The 24662-nt window shown below is 39.1% G+C and overlaps 1 long non-coding RNA gene across 2 annotated transcripts; it reads right to left on the bottom strand.

Moving 5' to 3' along the window:
• Nucleotides 1-317: 317 nt before the first annotated feature.
• LOC139136680 (uncharacterized) lies at nt 318-21796 on the bottom strand. Of its 2 annotated transcripts, none has more exons than XR_011553224.1 (4): nt 21639-21796; nt 17223-17328; nt 16668-16800; nt 318-596 (listed from the first exon to the last, which is right to left on the bottom strand). It is a non-coding gene; the product is annotated as an uncharacterized lncRNA (long non-coding RNA). The 2 variants fall into 2 exon arrangements; XR_011553225.1 differs by lacking the exon at nt 318-596 and adding an exon at nt 9524-9613.
• Nucleotides 21797-24662: the final 2866 nt, after the last annotated feature.

The following is a 24662-nucleotide window of genomic DNA, read 5'->3' as shown; positions in this document are numbered from 1 at the left end:
GTGTAGTATCCATTATTATTGTCCATGCACTGTAAATAGGACAACTATCGACAAGCCAAACTGAGTCGAGTGATAAAGTAAAGACGTTTAGCTTTACACTCATGATACAAACATATTTTCGTAAGGTTCAAATCACGAGAATTCATTACTATGTCAGGATGGTCCTACTTAAATTTGTAAATCTCAAATGTCCCATGGACCTGGTAATGTATTACCTTGAATGAAAATGATTATTGGACCAGTTTTATGTCATATTACTAAACTTATCATATTATAACTCATCTGTAAGACTTTTTAATAGATTATATTGAACTAAACAGATTACTTAGAACCATTCATCCTTGACACTGGTATCTTTTTGTAAATGAGAGACATCTGTTAACACCTAGTAATTATAAACTATAAATCTCAATGACATAATTTCAGTATTCAAGTTAGAGGAATTGTATTCGTCTCCTGATATGTTCTTGCTGAGTCTGGTAATAATTACTCCCAGTCGAATGACAACCCAGAATCCTTCATTCTTTCGTTGTACACCTCGTCAAATGCTTCATTTTCGGCCACGGTAAAATAATTTTTCCAATCACCTACCACACCTGAAATGAAAGTGGAAATATCCCAAATAAAAAACGTTAACTAAATTCTAGAGCAGCACAATTGTATTTTAGTGTTATTTGCTTGTCTAAAACATTGGTGCCATTGCCCATTCATCTATTATGAGTGTTTTTTATTTTTCCAATTTATAAACAGAAAACCAATTTAGATAACATTTATAGATGATATGACGTTAATTTATATATAATAATAACAATAATAATATTATTATTATTATTATTATTATTATTATTATTATTATTATTATTATTATTATTATTATTATTATTATTATTGTACTTGGGCCTCAGCCCAAGTACATTTGTTTTCATTCCTGGGAAAAAACTCTGTAAGGTATAACCATTCTGGCTGAGACCAGGGAGGGCAAAATGTCTTGGCTTCATCTTTCTTGGCATAATAAATGGCGTAATGATGTTAACTGAATGGAAGTGCTGCTCTCAGCCAGTCTTGAATAAGTGAGATGTGAATATTAATGCTTCTCTATCTGAGTTTTTGCCACAAAATCTTCTGAATATAATCAAAATGTGCATCGAAATGCAACAATTAATGCACCCTCCGTTTCCTAGGCGATGGCACGACCCTTGCTACATCCACTGGACGAGCCAAAGTGGGAGGGGTAATTTCAGTTTGGTCGAACAAGAGGGCTCGAGACCAGAATTTAACATTTAAACTTGAAACATGTTTAATCGCTGACAAGATGTGGACTAGTGTTAATCAAAGTATTAAGTGTGAAAAAGAAAGGTTTTATATCCCGGACACAATGAAAAACATTACGACTGGAAACTGTACCCCCAGTTGAGAATAGTAATGCCCACAGCGATGGAGAACACTTATCCTTGAGCTGAGAAAACCACACCATCATTTCGAAATAGAGCTGCAGATTCGAGAAGCTCGTTCAAAATAGCTAGGTACACCCCATAAAGGGTGGTTTCGAGTTTTGAGGGCAAATTTCGCCTCCTTCATATAGAAATCGTACGTTTGTTTTTCCAGCAGAACACACCATTTGACACAAAATTTGCATTTAAGGGGTCGCCAGTAAGCACGTGGTCAAATCTGGCATAAGAAACAATATGAAATGTTGGGTAAAGCCAGTCAATATAAACTGATTTGAACTTTTGTGTTTTGTAATTTATACCACTGCAGTAACATTACCTTTTTTTGACAACATCACACAATGTAATACGTTTTGAAACTGAATACTCCGACGTATTCTGTGTCTCCTTTGCTAAAAAATACGGTATGCCGATTACCATGTAAGGAGATGATGACGTCAAGACAGATTTGTAGTGCGTTTGGTCCTCGATGGTGCACGAAGTTTTGTCAAGGTAGCTTGTGTATTTATTTCCTGAATGGGAGAGATTAGGGTCGATCTAAACGAAGGCCTAAGAATGTTATGATACTCTAAGCGAGCTGAACTCTAACGCGAATGGTTGGATAATTTGGAGGATGTCTAGAATGATCTCGTCTCATTAAGATTATTTGGCGGTCAGTATTGAATTTCAACTGCGTCACAAGTTTGCGAAATGAGTATTCCGTCGAACGGTCAACGAACGACATTTTAGAAATCTGGAAACATGGCAAATCGCATTTTTATTTTAGTATTTTATATTTTACAAAAGATTTAAGAAGCAATGATTTTGTCGAAAAATTCTGAAAAAAATATAGGAAGATTTGATCGCGAACACATTTACACTTGGGGTCAACTAGCCCTGCGTACGATGCTGTGTGTTCCGCTACAGCTAATCGCCCCGCTCACCACAGCCCTGCAAAGACCCGTACGTAGGTTCGGTGACTTCAAATCCATTTTGGGACTTGACGTAAAAAGCCAAATTACTGCCGAATTCAGCGTTCTTGGGCCCAAGTCGCATCCCAGCCTACCTCAGCTACTCGATCGCTTCCAAAAATGACAGTCTTTTATTCACTTCTCGTAAATAACCGTCGATGTCGGCAACTCTCGCTACTTTTAGCCCTGCGTACAATGCTGTGTGTTAGCTGTAGCACATAGCATCGTACGCAGGGTCAACATGGGGTCGCAGCCATGTTGCCTCAAAACTTATTTCTGTCTGCACTCAAAACTCAAAAATATCGGATATGAACCTGAAAAATCGATGCAATTTTGTCAAACTTCGGCGAAATTTCAGCCTATAGACAAAATTTCATCTAGGTAAGGTTTTCAAGCGACGGCGGCAGACCGTACGGGGCTCTGGATATGAACCTACCGCCGGTGTAGCTGTAATAACTGTTGCGTTGTTTTTAGTGTCCACGGACGAAGTCCTGGGGGAGGTATAGGTTTGGTCATGTCAGTCCGTCCGTCCGTTCACGCAGATATCTCAGACATGCCCTGGTCAATTTCTTTCAAACTTTGCACAAGAATAGTACTCAACCCTATACAGATGCACGTCGATTTGTTTCACAATGCGATCGAATTTGGCCGTGTTAGAGGACTTTTTAGTTTACACCTCCATAGACTCCCATGTATAAGGCAGTTCTCCATAGACTCCCATGTATAAGGCCAAGAAAAATAAAAATTTAGTTTCTCATCGTATTCATATTGCCTAAAGGATGCATTGACACAGTTTTTTGTCCCCACGGATAAAGTCCAGGGGGCTTATAGATTGGGTCATATCCGTCCGTGAGTCCATCAGTGAGTCCATCGGTTCACGCAGATATCTCAGACATTTTGACAAAATATCATGTGACCTTGGTGACCTTTGACCTCAAATATACATTATTGTCCATAACTCAGTAACCACAAGTGCTAAACCTTTCATATTTGGTATGATGGGACACCTTATGACGCCACATATTGTACCCCATTAATTATGCGCATATCTAATTTTGAGCGAGCCAATAGAGTTAGAGGTCTGATTTTTGGTATATAGGGATAAGTTAATAATATATTTGTTGACAAAACGTCACGTGACCTCAATGACCTTTGACCTCAAATATACATATTTGTCCACAACTCAGTAACCACAAGTGCTACATCCTTCATATTTGGTATGATAAGACACCTTATGACACCACATATTGTACCTCATTAATTATGCGCATATCTAATTTTGAGCGAGCCAATAGAGCTAGAGGTCTGATTTTTTGTATATAGGAATAACTTAGCAATACAATTATTTTGACAAAATGTCACGTGACCTCAATGACCTTTGACCTCAAATATATATATTTGTCCACAACTCAGTAACCACAAGTGCTACACCCTTCATATTTGGTATGATGGGACACCTTATGACACCACATATTGTACCTCATTAATTATGCGCATATCTCATTCTGAGCAAGCCAATAGAGCTGGATGTCCGATTTTTGGTGTATAGGGATAACTATAGGGTAGAAATCTAAATATGCCCATCTAAATATTAGACATCTACCATCGAGAACAAAAGAAATTTGCTGTAATTTGAATATTTAAGGAGTTTAAGCAATTTCCACTATAAATAAAGAACCCCTGCCTCAAACTCCACAAAAGTTGCTAGACATATTTTGCCGTTGTCATGCCATTGCTTCGTTTAATAACCAGTCAATCAAATGCCTAATTGACAGGAGGAAATTCAAGACCATATTTGAATAGTAGTATATATTGTCCTCAAAATTACTCTATCACGGCCCAAGTACTCATTGCCTTCAGCAATACTGCCTTGTTATTATTATTATTATTATTATTATTATATTATTATTATTATTATATTTATTTCTCATATTCTCTGTTGAAATAACACAATAATTCAGTGCGCATTGAAAGCGTTACAATAAGAAGAGGAAAGTTGCCCTAGGAACTAATCGAGTTCAGCCCCAAACTCAAGAAAGATTGATGTACAGTTTTTAAAAATGGCGACTGTTCCGATATATCACAGTGACAGATATTACAGAAAGTTAATGTACGGTCTGAGTCACATAATCAACAAAACTACAACTCCAATAAATAATCTTTAAGCTCTTGTTTGAATCTAAATCTGGAAGTGATGTTTTTAAGATCCTCTGGAATGCTGTTCCATACTACAGTACCAACAAATTAATAGAAGTTTGTCCTAAATTGCTCTGGAATTTAGTGGGTGGAGAACATTATTTTCTTTGGACCGAGTAGTGTACATATGATCATTTTGGGAAAAGTATGATTTGAAATTCATGGGAAGTTTATCATGTACAACATCGTAAACAAAAATTGCGACCCGAAGCTTGAATTGTTTATACACATCAAAAATTTTAAGTTTCTTAAATAAAGGGGCAATATGAGCGTGATAGCTACTACCCGATATGATACCCTCAATTCTTTTTTGAATGACAAAAATATTTGATAAATATGACTGGTATGTAGATCCCCACACCTCTAAACCAAAAGAGATGCGAGGTAAAACAAATGCATTATATACAACATTAAAAGTATTGTTTGGGAAACCATACATCTCAAATTACAAAAAATACCATTTAGCTCACAAATCTTGTCCATTATGACTCGAACAAAAGAAGTACAATCAACTTCTTTTAATACAGTATCTTTTAAATAAAGTAAACCCGCGATTTCCCAGGACTTTCGATTGTTACCAATTACCATATAGACTGTTTTAGCAGCATTGATAGTTAATTTGTTACAATCACACCAGTTTATCACCTTTTGAAATTCTAAATTAACTTCGTTGAGAGTAAAGGTATTTAGATTTTTGTGAATAGAGTGGAAAAGGTTAGATTCATCTGCATGAAGTCTAAAATTGAAAAAAATCAGTACAGTTTGGTATGTCATTGATATAAATTAAAAATAACGTAGGGCCAAGTATTGAGACCTGCGGTACATCACACTGACCCTGGGTTGGTAACTCTGCTGGTGGACAGAATTGTCCCCGAGGTTATCGTTCGCCCAGTTAAAGCGATGAAATTCGTTTCTTCGCTTCGATAAAGTGTGTATGTGCGATGTATGATAGTGAGCATGCGTGCGTGAGTGCTTCACGAACTCTACAACGTGTTGAGCGGTCTCAGTCAGAAAAATGTAACAACTTAGCCGGCTATTGAACCACTCTTTTTGGAGTGGAGATTTAGCCGAACGGTTCTGTCTGTGGCCTCTCAGCTAGGCGACTGATGCCGTATGTTGTGGGTTCAAACCCAATTGAAAACTAGCCGTATTAATCTCATGTTTCTGTGATTCATTGTCGTCAATTGTAACATACTGGCTTCTTGATTTTAAATAGCTCTTAAACCATAACAAGGGCAACCGCCTTACACCATAGTATTCTAGTTTACAGAACAAAATGTCATGATTCACTGTATCAAAAGCTTTAGAAAAGTCTATGAACATGCCAAGAGATGAGTTACCATTATCTTTCTCCTCAAGCAGGCACTGAGTAAAACTTAGTAGGGAGATTTTACAACTGTGTTTCTAAAGCCATATTGATGTTCATACAAAATATTATAATTATCTAGATAGTTTAAAATACGTGAATTTACAACGTTCCCCAAAGGTTTACTCAGTACTGGCAAGATAGATATGGGTCTTAATTACCAATATCTTACATTCCCTTTTTTGTACAAAGGCAATACACGCGCAACCTTCATAAGGTTTGGAAATTGACCAGTTGTGAAAGAAAAGTTAAAATATAATCTTAAGGTGATGGTAATATAAAACAGAATTACATTATATTATTATATCATATTCAATGACGATTTTATTTATCTGACCAACATTTGACTTCAAAACTGAAGTATATAATAGCGGGGTTTTTTCCGAGTTAACCCAACAAACAATGAACAAAAGAAACGTTATGAAAGAATGATCCATTTAAATATAACATGACATGGCATAGAATAAATCAACGAAACAACCATAAGAAATAATCACAGGAATAAATGGTACATTTAGCAAAATAGAACCCAAATTACATTTCAATCAACTGTAGTTTATTGTATATGATTCCGCAACGAAAAAACAAAAGGAGTCGACAAAAATAAGGAAATGACCCTATGACTTAGTTTCTAGAATAAATATTCTCAATTGTCTGCCTTTACACCCAATTTTGTAAGATTTTGCTTTTTAATTTTTAACGACCACAGATTCCCGTACCATACTGTTAAAGCAATCCAATATGAAATATTGACATTGACTGATATCAAAAAGTAGCATTTTCACGCTCAATTGTACTTTGGATCATATAATCCAGCATAATGCTGGTTATTACTACTGAAGGTATTTCCCACCAGAAAGTGATGAAAAGTCGTTAAAAGTTGTGCCTGTCCTCAAGTAGTACTTATATAATTTTTCCGCAAACATTACGCTATTTGATGGGTTTACCTTTCCTCAGGAACGGCCTTCTTTCAACTTCCTGAAAGTTGATGAGTTTGCTTGTCTTCATTCTCGCAAATGAACATCGTTCCGTAATCTCATCAATGACCTCATCACTTAGGTCATAGTTCAAGTACTGCGAGATCTTCACCGTTACTTCGCGTGGGCTCTGTCAAGCAGGATATATGAAATCTTGTTAAACACTAAAATATAATAACATGCTTACAATTTAGCTGTTTTATCAATTTATTAACTGTGTGCTTTATTTATTTAGGGTAGAAGGCCACTTCCGGAACGTGCAGTGTCAGCAAAGTCCATCGCCTTGCCACTAGATATTGAAGAAAATGCAATTGTTTAATGCCCCTATCGTATGACGTATACGATTAGCTATTTTGAAAATATATTTAAACGAGTCGTTACATTTCTACATTTTAGGATGAAAATCAGGAATATTTTTTTCATCGCTAAAGAACTTGCGAAAATTGCTGATTCAGCTTTTTTACAGTGCTTCTACTAAATATACTTAATCTGCATTACTTAATTTGCAACGTACTAACTTCCACATACATGTTAACACTTCTATCTATCTATCTATCTAGAAAATTTGTATAGCGCCTAATATCCAAAGTTAAACAATGCTCAGTGGCGCTTAGAGTTACAATGAAAATGCTCTCTGGAAGATGTAAGTTTTTAAGCGTCTTTTGAAAATGTTGACATTAGGAGAGGTTTTTATGTTCAGGGGCAAAGAGTTCCGAAGGACAGGAGCTGCTACAGAGAAGGAGCGGCGACCATAGGTAGTCAGATTCCATCTAGGTGTGTGCAGAAGGCATTTATCAGATGAACGAAGAACACGTGATGAGGCACAAGGTGTTATTAAATTCCTGAGATATGTCCATTTAGGGCTTTGTAAAAAGGGTACGTTTTAACATTCTTAGTAAACGAAATTACCATACTTTTGTCTCAATTAACTCTTTATAGCATCAGAGTTTCACTTTGTCAAAGCCATATGAGCTGCATTGAATTTAAGGGTATGCACTGCCAAATATGACTTGCCTTATAAAGACAGATTGGGATACCAATTTTTCCAAACCATATTTCCTTTACCTCAATTCGGCCTAAAACGTTATTCGATTATTATATTATAGTTTTGTCAATACCAGTGAATTTTGTGACGTCATATCTGCACAGTATCACTGATAATGTATTCCATTATTTAGCATTGCGGTCCCACAGCGAGCATAACAATACAAGTTTTTTTTGGAAAACGAAAAAAGGACTACCTATTTCAAAGAAGGGGAAAGTATGGGATAAAAACCATGTAATACACAAAACGATAAATCTTGATAATGGTGCACAATATTGATAATAATGTCTAACTGTACGATTTATCAATTTTTTTGAGTCCTCCCGCATGCACTCGTCGTCTGCTGTCTGGCTCGCGCTCAGCATGCAGTCCCCGTCCGATACGCTGCAGTATGCAGTACTACTACTACGTTGTTTACAACATGGTTCGCTTCGTTACCGTATAGGTAAAACAGAACTCAGTACGCTTGCAAACTCCTAGACGATACTGGGTTTGACACATGGCATATTATGTATGTCAGTGGCCATGTAAACGATGCAAGCGTGAAAGGCTACTCGAACCAGCCATAAACGGGCCAACAACGGCAGCTGTCATCAACCTTGACCGGAAGTGTCTACGGAAATTACTGCGGAGCCATTCAAAGTCCCGGTCAAAGGTAAGCTACTGCCAACAATCATGATGACCGTGGACTCTCCGTTGATCTAACATCTCGGCCACCTAGTTCTGATGCAATCGGAGACAACTTTCATTCATCGTTTCTTCTCCTTGCCTGTGGTTTCACCTTGACTTGTTTACGACATCGCGACGGAGACCCTCCAGTATGTTTGTCAACTGAACCTTTCAAGCACCGTTTTGCGTTGAGTTTTCTCGTTCGCCGATATAAAATAGCTCTTCTTAAGAAGCCGTCGACAATTAAATTTATAGGCACAATTATTAATGAAATTTAAACATTTGAATAACATTGTTGAACTCTGTTGATATCGTTTGGAATTAAATGCTGTACTACTAGCGACATAATAATGATCGTATTGATCAGCTGATACCATGCAGCTCGCTGATCATGCTGATGTCGATGCATGAACATTCCGTTTTCTTTATGTCTGGCTCTTCACCGTGTCGGCGTTTCGAATGGCATGATATTGAAAGATGTTTCCAGTTCAATATAGACGGTAGGAATGCAATTCCTTTTCATTTCATTCGAAAATACATCGTTTTTTAATTCAAAATTGAACCGTGAAAGTGCTGCTCATTTTTTGTGTTGAATGTGTGTGCAGTGTAGAGTGTGTGTAAATGTGTACAATATACAGAGTCAGGGCTGATCATGCCGGACGACGCTCGCTGGCTACAAACTCAGTTTAAATTTCCTTTTTTATTCGTTTTCTACATCTACATCTTCACTGGCATTGCCAAAACTATAAAATAATAGCAATAACGTAGCCCCTCCCGGCCCATTAAGAAATGACAACGTTTCACTTTTGCAAATACCATTCACCTCTCTCAGTCAGTGATTAATTATCAAGAGTGAAAGCGACTTGCCTTTTTCATATCTTCGTACTTCAAAAACAGCGCATTGTTTTGTTCCACATACTTCCACCAACCAAGTGTAAAGTCAAACCAATCACCGAAAACAACTTACAACATAAAACGTTTGTGACATGAAACGACATGATTAAAGCATCAATATATAGCTATATAAACGTTAACGATTAGTAAACCCATTATACAAACAGTTTATATAAGCTCAATCATAAGGGCAGGTTGAAAAACAGGCAAGTAGGTAGACAAAGGCAATAAATGGACAAAGAGAGTGGTATATGTCTTGATTTTGACAGATTCGAGTCAGGTTATCATAAATCTTGAAAAAATGCTGCCAAATACGTCCCTCTATAGTGATGTATGACACATCCGTAGAAAGATACACTACAGTACACACACAAACACACATACACAAACACACATGTTGTTCCACATGAATATTGATAGTGCATAAGACTCCTTTGGTTGATATTTGCTATTATATACCCTTGACCATATTGCTACATCCTAGTGACGTTCACCGTAAAATATCAGCCGTGATATTTCAGGGTAATTGTCCAGATATGCACAATGAACGTCATCAGTTTTAGAGTTTTCCCGAACTACATTAGCAGTTTGTTGGTTAACAACGTAAACAACAAAATGGCTGCCGCTCCCCGCCTGCGAAGCGATGTCGCCGACGTAAAACTTGAAGGGCTTCGAGGAACACGGGTATTTCTGGTTGCAAAATACGGAAATAACACGTTGAATCTTGAAATGTTTTCCCATGGTATTTTTTGGTCAAGTTCTAGGAAACATTCTACCGTTCGCACGGCGCCGGCACTGTGCAGGGTCTCCCCGAACAGGTAGTGAGCGCGGTGGTGTGACAGCGATGTCGCGCGCGCGATGTCTGGCGTCCCTTCTCCGCGCGAGCTCCGTGCAGTACGACGATCGAAATCAGGAATATTTAAAGCTGAGCACAGTTTTTAATCGGTTACAATTGTAATAGCTTTCTGCTTCATCCTCCTACTTACCTGTCACTATTACTTTTGGGTTATCTCATTTGCTGCCTTCCAGAACGAGGCAAAAATTTAAATACACGTGATCTCATCCCAGGCGGAAACCGCCATGAGATTCCATATTCAAACAGTTCTCATTTGCCTCGGTGTGTGAAAACACACCGTGTTTCAGCCTTCCAGTATATGTATTTTGACGTCCGTTTTTGCTCTACTGTTCCTTCGAATTCCTGGGAGCGTGAGTTACGGTATCGTCTATTATTTCCTGTTTATTTTCTCTATTTTAGCAGTCAGTTTGGTTTGACGGTAGTTTTTCAGGCCGTTTGAAGTACTGCTTTGAGTTTATGTAGCAAGTGTGTGTTGCTATTGTTTGCTTTCCACGCTTTTGAATGCAGTGACGTGTTTGGTCAGTCTGCAGCTGTGCGAGCCACTTTCTCGTGCATTGTGTATTGTACTTATGGTATTTATCGCGCTGGTTTTTGTGTACTGTAGGTTTACCGGTTCTGCTTGTATCATGGACCTATGCGATGTTCCTGCGAGTGACGGTTCTAAGGTTTGCGCTGCAGCTAGATGTAGGAAGATTATTCCTGCTGATGACAGCCATGACAAGTGTCTTGCATGTCGCAAGTGTTCAAAGGCTAAGCCTTGTGATATTTGCAAGGATTGGTCGGATGAACTATGGCGCATTTTTACTAATCCTGAATTGCTGCAAGGTAGGCAAACTTCAAAAGGTAAGTCTCAGAAGGACAAGTCCAGGAAGTCGGCTAGTAGTGCAGCTGCTAGTTTGCCCTCTGACGAGTCGTATGTTTCTAAGGACGAGATTGAGGGTATTCTGGACACTAGATTTGAGCAATTTTCGGAGAAGGTTTCTTCTTTGTTGGCTGGTTTTCTTGCTCAATCTCAGAGTGCTGGTGTAGCAGAGGGCAATCATGTGGAGCTCCAACACCAAAAGCACAGTCTGAATAGGGATTTACATGTGGACCCTACAGAGGTGATAAGTAATCAGGAGACGGCAACTGTGTCGGGAGTTGTTCCACAGCCGTCCTACAAGTATAGAGATCCTGATTCTGTTTCTTTGTTTGCTCCGAGTGATCTTGATGAGAGCGCAGATGGAGACAGTCATTCTATGTCTAAGTCACAGGATTATGTGCGAAGTGACATTGCTCATTCTGATACTCATTCAGAAATTTCTACTACTGATGCTGACATGTCAGAAGCTTTGTCTGGGAAATGGCATGACATTATTAACATTATTGGCAATGTGCTTGGCTGTACAAAAGATGATAGCAGTCATAGTCAACGTCAGTCCTTTTTACTTGGTGGAGATAGTACAGTTACAGGTGCTCCTCGTTTGCCCATTGAGGGACTGATTGCACAAAGATGGACAGCTATTGAGAAGAGTTTGCCCAGAGTGTCTAAGTACACAAAGTCTGTAGACAAGAATTTCAGGTTCCTTGAGAAAGACTTTGAGGAGTTTGCCAGAGCGCCTAGTGTAGAAAGTTTTGTCCACACTAAATTGGCGGCTGATAAGAAACATTTTTCAGCTAAGGATTTGAGAAGTTTTACCAATAAGGCTGATCTTGGACATCTTATGGTAGATAAAGCTCTGAGAGTTTTACTGAGATGCATTTCACATTCATTGTTGGCAACCGCTTTTGTACATACGGCAGTTTCGCCAGGTTCTGATGACCAATTGTCTAAGGGTTTGGAATTTTTGCAGTTTTCTCTAACTTCTTCAGCAGATCAACTCTTGCGTGCCATTGCTTTGTCAGTTTCTGCCAGAAGAGAATTATTCCTTGATCAGATGGATTTTCCTACTAGATCAACTCGAAATCGTTTGACTAAGCTTCCTATTCGGGGTGATAAACTCTTCCATGGAGAAGTCTCAGATATTTTTCACCAGGAAGCTGAAGCAGCTAGAGATGTTAGGGAAATAGTCTCCCTTTCTAGACCACGTCAGGGAGTTAAGCGACCTGCTTCTTTTCAGCCAAAGTCGCAGCCTTCCGCTAAACTAAACAGACTTTCTGCAAAGAAGTCTTTTTCTGCTACACCTAGTAATTACTTTAAGGGTAAAAGGGATAATAAGGGCTTTAGACCACCAGTGCCGCCCTTTCCGGATAAGCCCAGAGACCATTCTTTTAAGCAATGACGGTTTGCCAGTGGCTCAGTGTGTAAATCTAGCACAGTTAAATATTCAAATTCCATTTCCAGAGGTGCCAGTAGGGGGAAGATTATCTCTTTTCAGTCAGCACTGGGCCAAGATAACCAACGACCCGTGGGTGTTAGGGGTAGTTTCAGAAGGTTATCGATTGGAATTTCTTCAAGTTCCCCCTCTTACAAGCAAGGTTATAAATTTTCCTCTTCCGTCGGGTTTAGGAAAGAGAAATGCTATCCTTCAGGAAATAGATTCATTAATCTCAAAGAGGGCTATCGAGCCTGTCACAGACAGATCAAAAGGTTTTTACAGCTCAATGTTTCTAATTCCAAAGAGATCAGGGGGTTGGAGACCAATTTTAAATCTCCGCCCGTTAAACCATTATCTCAAAACACTTCAAGATGGAAACTCTACGTTCCGTATTATCGGATCTGTCAAAAGGGATTATGCAGTTTCAATCGATCTAACAGACGCTTATCAACATATCCTTATTCACCCAGACTGCAGACATTTTCTCAGGTTTGCAGTGCAGGGCAAGGTGTTCAGTTTCAGACACTGCCTTTCGGTCTGTCGTCAGCACCCCGTGTGTTTACCAAGGTCACAGCAGTTTTGGGTGCCTTTCTTCGAAAGCAACAAAGTTATGTTCACATGTATCTGGACGATTGGCTAGCCAGGCAGACGCAGATCAGGTTATTGCAGCGGGATACAGCACGTATTTTAAGGACAGCTGTCAGTCTAGGCTGGCTACCAAATGAAAAGAAGTCAGAACTTTGCCCCAGTCAGAACATTCATTATATAGGGCGAAAATAGATTTGGAGGAAGGGATTGCTACTCCTATGCCAGAGCGCTTTCAAGCTATTTGCGAAATGGTAAGTCATCTCTTGCCCGGCAGTTTTCAGACGGCGCGGCATTTTCTTCGCCTCCTAGGTATAATGGCATCTTGTGTTCAGCTCATACCTTTGGCAAGGTTGAACATGAGGCCAGTTCAAATTTTCCTTCTGTCTCAATGGAGACCACATCAGAATCCTCTAAGTCATCCTATAAGGGTAGACGCCCTGTTAATACAGCATCTTCATTGGTGGACCAACAGAGTCAATTTTTTCAAGGGAGTTTCACTGTCCCTGGAGCCCCCAGAGGTTACAATAACCACGGATGCTTCAATGCAAGGTTGGGGGCTCATATGGGAGATTTGACCATTTCAGGAGTCTGGTCAGTAGCCCAGAGACAAGAGCACATAAACTTTCTCGAGCTTCAGGCAGTATGGGAAAGTTTAAAGGCCTTCGTCCGTCATATCTTAGGGAGATTGGTTCTTGTAAGGTCAGACAATTCAACCGTAGTATCATATTTGAACAGGCAAGTGGGAAAACGGTCTCCATCTCTCTGCATCCTCACTTGGCATCTAATGAATTGGTGCATTATCAGAAATATCAGGATCAGGGCAGCTCACATACCAGGCAGGTGCAATTTAATAGCAGATGCTCTGTCCAGGAGACGACCTATCCCAACAGAGTGGATGTTAAAACATCAGGTGGTAGAGTCCCTTTCAAGTGTTAGACAGGCCTCACATAGATCTGTTTGCAACCGCACACAATGCCCACCTGCAGGTGTATTGTTCTCCAGTTCCAGACCAAAGAGCAGAGGCAGTGGATGCCTTTTCAGTTCCCTGGACAAACATGTTCGCATACGCGTTTCCTCCAGTGTCTCTGATTCCCAGAGTACTAAGCAAGATGAGACACGAGGAGTGTGTTGTCATTCTGATAGCGCCGAATTGGCCAAGACAACCGTGGTTTCCTCGATTGCTGGAGTTGCTAATAGAGATTCCAATAAAGCTACCAGAGACCCAAGACATTTTGAGCCAACCGTTGTCGGGTTTTCTTCACCCAGATCCATCAGTCCTCCAGTTGACTGCTTGGAAACTGTCAAGAAACGTTTTTGCTCAGAGGGATTTTCAGCGAGAGCTGCAGAATATGCAGCGAACTCTCGTAGATCATCAACCATTAAATCATACAATTACAGGTTCAGAGTATTCAGTGATTGGTGCAGAGAACATGATGTCGATCCCATGCATCCACCTCTAAGTTCTGTGGGTGATTTCCTGGTTTTTCTTTTTGAGGCTAGAGGTCTAAAGCCCCAACTATTTCAACATATCGTTCAGCGTTGAGTTCTTTCCTTCCGAGTTATGGTGAACATAGTGTAGGTCAGCATCCTCTTTTGGATAGTCTGATTAAAGGGTTTTTTGTTAAGCGTCCTCCTCAGAGGAGACTTTTGCCTTCTTGGAGTCTTCCTTTGGTGTTAGACTCATTAAGGCCAGCTCCTTACGAGCCTATTAGTGAATCTGGTTTGAAGTATTTAACTATGAAGACTGTTTTTCTCATAGCTGTGGCGTCTGGGCGTAGACGTAGTGAGATTCACGCTTTGTCTATCAACAGTGCTTATCTCAGATGGGAGCCTACAGGTGTTAGATTGTTGCCTAGGGCAGGTTTTCTGGCAAAGAATGAATCTGTATCTCGTGTTGGTACAGAGATATTCATTCCGAGTCTTGAAAATATTCAAGTGATCCTCAGGATAAACTTATTTGTCCTTGTAGGGCTCTTCGTTACTACATTAAGATGACTGCACACCTTCGTGGTAATACAGAACAGTTGTTCATTAAGGTGTCTCCAGGTCAACATGGTCCAGCGTCCAAGGACACTATTTCTAGATGGTTAAGGGATACAATCCAACTTGCCTATGATTCTTCCGATGGCCATTGTAGACTTGTGCATTCCATCAGAGCACATGATACGCGAGCTATGGCTGCCTCGTGGGCTTTGTTTAAAGGAGTGTCAGTGGATGACATTTGTAAAGCTGGTTTTTGGGCTTCTCCAAATACCTTTATTAACTTTTACCTCAAGGATGTGCCTATGGAAGCTAGTTTTGCTTTAGGTTCTTTGAGGTGTGGTTCTACCTAGGTTGGGAGTATTTGTTTGACATACCCTCCTCCAATTAAGCTTTGGATTCTGTGTAACCCAAAAGTAATAGTGACAGGTAAGTAGGAGGATGAAGCAGAATGAAAGTTTCCCCCCAGGAAACATCTTTCTGCGAGAACTCCTACTTACCTGTCACTCCTCCCTCCCTCCTCCCCACTATTTGATAGTCTATTATGGAGGTTGAGAACTGTTTGAATATGGAATCTCATGGCGGTTTCCGCCTGGGATGAGATCACGTGTATTTAAATTTTTGCCTCGTTCTGGAAGGCAGCAAATGAGATAACCCAAAAGTAATAGTGACAGGTAAGTAGGAGTTCTCGCAGAAAGATGTTTCCTGGGGGAAACTTTCATATTGCTCCATAAAAAGTTCCTTCTGTATGACTTTTTTTGTATCCCGGTGTCTTTCTTCTTGGGTATCATTGAGATATGGACGACGTGCAGCGATGTCGCGTGTGATGTTGACAGCTTCTTCGTATACTTTATGAATGAAGCCTGTTCACATAAACATTTCGATATTTATGCGCATGGGTATATGATAAATCGGTTATTACCCAATATCGCCTGTTCCTTGTGTCGTATCAGCATTCGTGTCATTTGTGCTGCGTCAGACTCTCGACTTCCCGCTGATACGACACAGGAACAGGCGATATTGGGTATTATTTCATACCAGTATATTGATGACGGAAATGCTGCGATCTGATTGGTCGAGACACAAAAACAACCATTGTATATTGGCGGTATACCATGGCAGGCATGCACGCGAGCTCTCAGCTTGAGTAAAAGTCCATTTTTGACGTTCCAAGCCAGAATTTCAATATACTGTTATGATTAGCAATAAATAACACCCAGCGACGGTATACCACTCGATTTTGACCATTCCACTTCAAATATGCACTCGCTATTGGTCGTGCATATATGTCGTGAACTGGTCAAAATCTCGTGGTATACCATCGCTGGGTGTGCTTTATTCCTTAAATAACCTCTAATTGGATATTTGGATTTGTTTATAGATTATTGAAACAAAATTTACCTTTACCGTTCACGAACAATTTCAGATAATCGGAAAAATCTCCCTTATAGTCACCAAATAAAGATGGCAGTGCTTGGTAGAAATTGTAATACGAAGCAGCGGTATCCTTTGGGTTCCGGGCAACAACTATTATCTGAAAATGTAATCATTGACGATGCGTCAGTAATCTTATCTCGTAAATGGTTGACATATTCTGTATTTACTGCCCATGGTATCATTGAGCTGTATTTTGTTCTTTGGCGTGCCATGAGTGGAAATAAGAAATACTTCTGACTTGTCTCACAGGAAAAAGATTGGCAAACAAAGAGTTGATTAAATAACGAGAAATATATTATTTCAAGAAAAACATGAAGTTTGCGCAAACAATGCAAAAAAGTTTGAATACATCAGAATGAGAAACGACCTGTGTTGGTGGCTCGGTGGGGATTCAAAATAAGCGAATATCCGTACATTTACTCGCAAACAGAACGTGGGGGGGGTATGGCGTAAGCAGAGTATTTTCTGGCGGGTGTCATAATTATTATTGTCGTATTGGATTTGTAATTGTATGGTTACCTTGCATCCCATTTGGAGAGCTTGGGGAGGGAACACATGAATTGGTAGATGGCTTTTCAAAAGACGGGGTGATTCTATGTTTTGCATAGCTGCGAATCCATTTCGTCTGGAAATGTTAGAAACAAAGTATAATGAATGCCAAATTATCATAAAAGAAACACCTCTTCGGAACCAACAGAAAACGAAATACCTAAAATTAAGTTTCACATCCCATGGTCAGAGCATTTTATACTCTGTAAACGTTTCAACATTTCTTGAGAGCACCATGGCCACTCCTACTCATAATCGCAGTGCGAATCTTGAACGTACATACGTCCACTAAGTAATGCATTTCCGGAAGTGTCAATTCTTGGATTTAGGTCGCTGATTGTGATTTCACTGGATGCAATAGCACTTTCCCGGTAGTAAAACTCGTGATCGGGGAAATCGGGGTACCGAGTACTCTCATTCGGCATAAAAGGATGCCCTTTACACGGTATTCTACAAGCAAATCGCATGAATAGCAAATTGCATGAGAAATCATTCGCAATGTACCCGCAAATTTTCCATATGGGTGTTCCTTGTAGCGAAATGAAATGGTCAACATAAAACGGAAAGTTGTGAGTTCACTTGGCTCGGCTGCACCCTACGCAGTGACGTTAGTACTTCAGGTTACTGTACATTATTTATGTTTTCACATGTTATAATATTGGTTCGTTTCACATAAACTGGCCCGTATCTCCACCTTTGTGACGTACACCAGCACAGATAAGAAATCCATATTACCCCTGTTGTACGTCATCAACCGGAACTTTTTTCCTGCAATGGTACCGTTCGTACGTGCACGTCGCGACACAGACCGTTTTGCCGTGACCGATGCCGTGCTGTCATAGCATTTTGACAAAAAGGTGACCCGATAAATCCAGATATGGAAACATAGAAGGCATGCCTAACGAAATTTCGAGTCGCTAAAGCTTTAGCTATTCCCAAGAATCGAATGACACTCGCAAGAGAACAGAGTTCCCGTCAAGTAACAAAGCTGGGATGTACCTACGAGCGATATATGTGTCACAGCAAACATCAAAGTCCGTAAGACAAAAACATTGACGACCAAGATGGCCACCGTACCGGCGGATACCGGTGACGGCAGCCGGCAGTGCCCACTGCAAGCGTATAAGCTTACACTCCGTGTGTCATTGATCTGAATCTTTCGGGCTCGCCAAGGTCGTAAACTTGTGATACTTTAAAAGCCACGGCATCTCTAAGAATGATAACTATTGTTTCGATCGTGTCATTGCATTAACTTCATAAATATAGTTGTAAATATTCTAAATAACTCTAAATATTATGGTATCCGTCGTTAGCGCGGTGAAAGCTATGTCCGCCGATGGCAGACTTGCCTAGGCATCGGTCCAGCGCGAGACAATGATTGACACGCGCACGTGACCGAATCCGTATGTCTGATTGGTGGAGATACCATTCGGTATATCAAAATTTAGGCTTAATCGGATTTATGAATGAAAGTATACCTGTAAACATTTCCACATCTCCTGGGTGACCGGCCGCCTTACTCATTATATGAAAGTAATGCGCGTAAATAAAACACAAAATTGCGATAACAATAATGCAATTTGTCACAATAATTTTGATCCATTCACATCAAAGAAAAATAAGAAGACTGTACATGTGATAAATATATAATTCCATGGTATTTTTCTCTGTTTGACGTCATCGTATACGAGTGTTTTTCGCGGAGCCGCACAACTTCGAGCCGAATATCCATGGGATTATATATAAATATATATACTCACTATACAATTGTCGAATGGTAATACAGACAATACATTTATGAGATTTAACAAGATATGATTAAAGATAAGATAATTTTAAAAACAATATAACACAATACAACACAACAAAACACAAAACAATACACGTAGCATAACATAACACAACATAACGTAAATTACTTCAGGAATTCGAAGTAATACTGGCTTTAACTTTAAGTTAATACATTCATTTGTGGAATATGAATCAAGAAAACTCACATCTGTAATATTTGATGTGTTTAGAAAATGCAAAGATGTAAAGAAAAGCACATGAATATTAATTGATGTGTTTTTAATACATGCGATTAATATTCCTGTGCTTTTCTTTACATTCTCTCGCCTTCTCTGAGTTAATTATCTTTATGTGGTCCGTATGCGTAGTCATAGTCATATAAATCATAAATGTTGCTATATATACATTGTCGGGAAGTTGCAGATGTACGCAATCTAACTGTAAAAAATGCATGCTAACCCTTTCCTGTTTGCATACGATATTGGATCACGTACTTTGGGTAGTTTTCAGTATTGAACTCAATGAAGGGTATCCTGTCAAAATGGTTCTCAGATTCAGAGTATTTGCTGTCGCCTTTGTTCATAATCAGTTGTGCTAATTCCAATGTCCATGTTGTACCTGGAACGAGATGAGAGTAACGAGATTATCTTTCCAATGTTATAAGCATTTTACTGATACGTATATATATATATATATATATATATATATATATATATATATATATATATATATATATATATATATATATATATATATATATATATATATATATATATCTGGCCCGAATCGCCACCTGTGTGACGAAGGACAGGTCGGATAAGAAATCCGAATTACCCCTGTCGTACGTCATCAACCGGAACTTTTTTCCTGCATGGTACCGTTCATACATGCAGGCGTCGCGACACATACAGATTTGTTGTGATCGATACCGTGCTAGCTCTCGCGACATTTTCGCCAAAAGGTGACCTGATAAATCTATTCATGGAAGCATAGAAGTCATATTTGTCCAACGAAATTTCGAGTCGCTAAAACTATAGCTTTTCCCGAGAATCGAATGGAGATACCGTCGATAGTTTTATTTTAATGGCTCAGTAACGTCGCGGCTCCAGTCGAGTCGTGTCGGCTCAATGTGGACGTCGTAGGTCTTCCTGGCGATCCCGATTGGCGATAAAAGCGAAAACCTACACCTCAACGTAAATTCAACTTAATGAATGAGTACAGTAGAATTTTCGAGAAAGCAATCTTGGAGGCACGAGCACAAAGTCATTCGACTAACAACGATAAATTTCCTTCATCGCACAAACTATTCCGTAAATTCTCGTTTGGAATCAACTTGCAGCACGGCGTAAGGCTGTAACAAAGACATAAGCTGTCGAGCTGTGTGCTGCGCTGTGGAATCCGATGTACTTCGAAAGTTGACTCAGACAACACTCAAAACCGAGTTTCCGTCAAGTAACAAAATAAGGATGTATCCATGGGCGAGATATGTGTCACTGCAAACATCAAAGTCCTTAAGACGAAAACATTGACGACCGAGATTGGGATTGACGAGTTGACACCGGCAGAGACCGATGTCGGCAGCGTTGTTGGAACAAACACGCAATGAGGTACACACCCTGTGTGTCATCGAACGGAATCTTTCGCGCTCGCCATGGTCATCAAGGTCATTTGATGATTGATGATTAACTTGTGTAATATTTTGAAAAGCCACGGCATCTCTGAGAATGAGAATTACTCTTTCGATCTATGGCCGCACAACTTCTCGCCTTCGGCTAGAAGTTGTACGGCTCCGCGAAAAACACTCGAATACGTTGACCTCAAACAGAGAAAATACAATGGGATTATATATAAACGTTATATATGTATATGTATAATTATATGTACGTATGTATATATATATATATATATATATATATAATATATATATATATATATATATATATATATATATATATATATATATATATATATATATATATATATATATATATATACATGAAACTCAAAGTCGGCATATTATCAAGAACAAGTAAAATGTTTAATGACAACAAACATGTCACGTGACGTCAGTCACACTATGAGCACGCAGTGGTAGCGCTGCGGGGAACGCCCACATCACCGTCACAGGGCACAGTGTATGAATTATCACACTGTCATAGGAGAAACAAGGATGACAGAGTATGTTATACGGTAACATGTTACAGAATAACTGTGGTCGTATCAAATATCAGAGAAGGTTTTCAACTGGAGTAATACGAGAAAGACATATTCGTTTACTATCTCTTGAATTCACAGCCTTTGTTGCTGCACCCTGTACTGTTATCTGTAGCGATCATTCCATGGTGTCCATAGGTCACTTCATATTTTTCCTTTGCGCATCGTGCAAGGTGAAATAAGTGGTCAAGTAAATTAAACTGGAATTTATCTTTGCCCTTTCAAAGTTTTGTTCTTATTGTTCTTCTTATGTAAGCTTGAACCCATGGAAGGGAGGGACGCTGAACGACTCCCGACATACAGTTTGCCGAACCTTTGCCGTTTCCTCCACCACAAACCATTACTGTCTACGTATCACCACACCTTCAGCAAGGAACTTACCCGTTTTTGGAAATGACACCACAAAAATATCATCCGACTTGATTTCGTAGAGCTCCGGCCTCTCTAGTGTATCCTTTCTGACGAATTTGGCAAGATAAACATCTTTGAAAGTAAAATGCCCAGGTACTTGGTAGTAGTCTGAATTCAACTTGAAATAGTCGGCCATTTTGCTGGAACTGGTCACCTCGAGTACATCCAGCTTAGTCGGCGCTGTTATAAATAGAGTTAGGCAGCATTCAAAAAACATTTCTGGAGAGGGATTCCAAAACATGTTTTCTGACTTTTTCAAATGCCCCCTTACAAACTAACAATGCATTCAAATCCGCCTTCTGACTTGCTATAATTTTGAAGTCGCCCCGTTCAAAGGAAAGCAAATGTGGCCGATATAGTGCTTCGTCCAAAAATATCAAATCATAAAGCATGGGAGTCAATAGGGCAAAGTATTAATGTTTCCCCTTAAAAACAAGCTAAACCTCGACATTTATATGTGATTGATAATTCATGTAAGTGTCCTTTACTTGAAGTGACTGGTAAAAATGCATGTGGATCACTAACCGATATTTATACAACGAATTGTTACTTTCAGATGAGATTATACAAACTTTTGGTCTGAAGAATTTAGTCCAAGGCAATTTCGGTAACATAAAATCAGTTTTCTCGACATTCAACAATGAAATGACTGCGCCTGATTTATAAATAAATAGACCCTTTTGCTTATGTGTTGCTTGAAAAGAGTTGCCCCTCCCTATGAAAGTTGCCCAATTTGAACTCTCGTTCGAACGTAATCCATTAATCAAGCAATATATTATACTACTTCAGCTTTGAAGGAAATCAAAAGATAGAAAAACCTTATGATCATCTTAGCAACATGAATATAAAATATAGTAAACTGCTTTTTGCTAAAATCTTCATATTGTTTTATCATGTTTTTACTTTGAAGATAATGATTTATAAATATATTTAGTAAAAGTGAAAAAAAATATTATGTTTGTTTTGTCGATTTTCCAAAGCTTTTAAACTTACATACTCATCTCTGAAATAATGCCACTAGTAAATTGTGTAGACTTAGAAAACTTTTATACCCAGAAACGCAGTGAGATGCCAGAACTAATAACTGTATTTCCTCATTTCGAAAATACAATTACTTAGGCAAAGAGGTCTTTTAAGGGCGACTCAGTTGAACTGTTACTGCAATAATTTAACAAGATGTGAACTGAACGTCCTCAAGTGCTTTACAACGGGTTCATTACATAGTAGTACGCTTCACGGAACAATCAGATATCTGTCAGATCATTATACGTAGCAGGTTTCATCAAATTTCGCACAGTACTCTCGGAGTTAAATGACTAATTACAAAGCTTCATTTAATATGCAAATGAACTGTTTATTAACTTGAAACTGTTCAATTCTTCATCGGACATAATTTATCCAGTAGATCAACATCTGTAGCAGGTTTCATCAAATTTAATGCTGTAATTTCTGAGTAACATCACTAATTACAAAGTACATTAAATATGCAAACAGAGCCTTAATAGACTTGACACTGATAAAGTGCTTCACGCGATAATTAGATATTTATCAAATCAATATCTGTCGCAGGCTTCACCTATTCGGTGCCTTAATTTTAGAGTTCTATCACTAATTCCAAAGTTCATTAAAAATGCAAATGAACCCTCAATGAACTTCACACTACTAAATGCATCAAAACTCAGTCAGATATCTGCTGGATAAGTACCTGCAGCAGATTTACGAAATTTGGTGCAGTTATTGCGGAGTTGTTTAACTGGTTACAAATCTTAATTAAATATGCAAATGAACCATATATTAACTTGACACTGCTCAGCGCTTCAAGCGACAATTACATATTTATCAGATCCAAATCCGTCGCAGGTTCACCGAATTTGGTGCTATAATTTCAGAGTTATATCACTAATTACAAAGTTCATTATATATGCACATGAATAGTCAATTAACTTCACGCTATTAAATTCTTCATCACAGAGTCAGTTATCTCTCGGATCAGTATCTGCAGCAGATTCCATCAAATTTGGTGCAGTTATTTTGGTGTAATATGACTAATTACAAAACTTCATTAAACATGCAAATGAGCTTTTTCTTAACTTGGCACAGTTCAATGCTTATCAGTACTTTTGAGTTCTCTGCCTTTTATACTGTGCCCTTCAGACTACTGTACTTTGTCTGTTGCGATCATTCCGTTGTGCAAATAGGCCACTTCACCTTTGCCTTTGCGCATCGAGCAAAGATTAAGTAAATGGTCATGTTATTAAAACCTGAATTCGTCTTTGCCTGTGCATAGTTTGTTTCTCGTTATTCTTCTGTAATCTTGCACTCGAGGACGGGGAGGTACACTCAATGACACCGACATGCATTTTGCCTAACTTTTGCCGTTTTTTATTACATGCCTCGATCCGAGTGCAAATCAGTGCATTGATTTGAATAGGAACATCCGGGATGTTAGCGGGCGTGTGAACGATATACTGACCGGTTTCCATGATTACCCGGTCTAGTGAAGTCTTTTGACGTTTTCGACGTCAAAGTAGACGCTTAACGCTAGATGTAAAATATCCATGCGCGCACTGCTATTTTGACTTTCGTTAAAATCTGTTTGATGCTGGTCGATAATGGTAAAATTGTTTGAAAATGCCCAGCAATTAACTAAATTTCATATAGCATTAACTGTGAAGAGGCATGTAATAAAAATATTATTGCCTGAATACATGAGTTTATGTGCCCTCGCAGCAGGAGACAATTTGCCCTCCTGGCGTCGGGCAAATTGCCACCTGCTCTCGGTCACATAAACCAATGTATGCAGGCAATAATATATACTCCACAACAAAAAGTACTGCGTCCGTATCACCAGGACTTACCCGATTTTGGAAATGACACCACTTTATCTGACGTTATCTGGTAGAGCTCCGGTCTTTCTGGTGTATCCCCTTCTGACAGCTTGGACAAGATAAACACATTTGAAAGTAAAATTCCCAGGTACTTGGTAGTAGTCGG

Source organism: Ptychodera flava, chromosome 7, assembly GCF_041260155.1.
Source record: "Ptychodera flava strain L36383 chromosome 7, AS_Pfla_20210202, whole genome shotgun sequence".
Taxonomy (NCBI): Eukaryota; Metazoa; Hemichordata; class Enteropneusta; family Ptychoderidae; genus Ptychodera; species Ptychodera flava.
Note: the sequence above shows the minus strand (reverse complement) of the source record. Positions and strands in the feature narration are given on the sequence as shown.